This window comes from Vigna angularis, chromosome 11, assembly GCF_016808095.1.
Source record: "Vigna angularis cultivar LongXiaoDou No.4 chromosome 11, ASM1680809v1, whole genome shotgun sequence".
Lineage (NCBI taxonomy): Eukaryota > Viridiplantae > Streptophyta > Magnoliopsida > Fabales > Fabaceae > Vigna > Vigna angularis.
The window spans coordinates 911,540-913,023 of NC_068980.1; positions in this window are offsets into that span (position 1 = coordinate 911,540).

Here is a 1,484-nt window from a genome sequence, read left to right on the forward strand (position 1 = left end):
TTTAAATTAACATGTCAGTCTAATCTGATCCGTTTTTATACATCAATGTTTAAGCTAAATTTAAACGGATCGAATTGACACGTTTTATCACTCTTTCACATTGTTAATCAAGAAGTTGAGTTCATATTATTTTAAAAATTTAATAGTAGAAGGTCATTTTAATAATGAAATATTGAAGAAATGTGTTGTTACAAATACATCCTTTTTTCACTGAAGTACTCATTCCGACTTTTTCTCCGTTTTTATCTGTGAAACTATATTATCGTCACTCTACATCAAAAGTAAAAAAATTGAAGATATTTCATCCACCTCACATGCTTCCATCAATATTTTGGTAAGAACATTAGGTTTGATGAAAAACATTGTATGTGACCAAATGTGAAAAATGTCATTCATTAATCTTTTCACGTCGTGACATCCTTAAATGCTTGTTCCAAAATATTAGGTTGGAGCTTAGAATATGTATCATAAAAGAAGAGTAGCAGAAAGACTATCAAAGATATCAAACTTATGGAGGCCCTCTGGTTTAATTAATGCAATACAAGTTGGTGACATTGTACAGTGCACATAATATGAAATCACGAATACTCAATCACTCAAAAATCAATCACATCTAATGATTCAATTCACAATGGATACTTTTGAAGGGTATTTGTGATCCTCAATTATACAACAATAAGTTATATTCCAAAATGGGAAATTTTGAAGTGTAAAGGATTTGGATAAGGGTCACTTAACAGGGAAACATACAATAAAAATCCATAAAACTTTAAAGAAAATAAAAAGTCTTTAATTTATTTATTTTTTATTTTTAATTTCCTTAAAGGAGAAATTTTCTGTTTAAATTTATAATTTTAGTGTTTTAAAACTTTTAATTTCTTAATTTTGATACCATTATAAAATTATCAATAGATCACAAAATTTTATGTTTAAATTTATAAAATCAGTGTTTGAAAAAGTTTTGTTAATAAACAGTGTTTTTTCAGACAAATATTAGTCTATTAGTGTCCAAATAAACAATAATTTTTTAGAAATACTGTCTATTAATAGACAATAGACAATTTCTAATAAACCGTGTCTAAAAAGTATTTTTTATTAAAAAAATATTATATATTCACAATTTTGTAATAATATAACTTCTAATAACAAACAAATTACATGAGTAATACTACTACGGATATCATAAAATCGAAATAATAACATGTATTACATAGAAATTAAATTATCACGTAATTATAAATGCCAAAAAAAAAATCGTATTCAGTCGACAAATAATTGTAGCTTGTGATAAGATACTTCTACATTATAATGGTGCAATTATATTCACTTTTATTTTCAGCATCATTGTTCTCATTTAGTTTCTCCCAATATTGGAATAAAGCTAATAAAATATACAAGTGACCTCCAAGATATAGCAGAAAAAATACATTAAAAATTGGATATTTTATATATGTTTCTTATTATCAACTTTTATTATTTTTTTA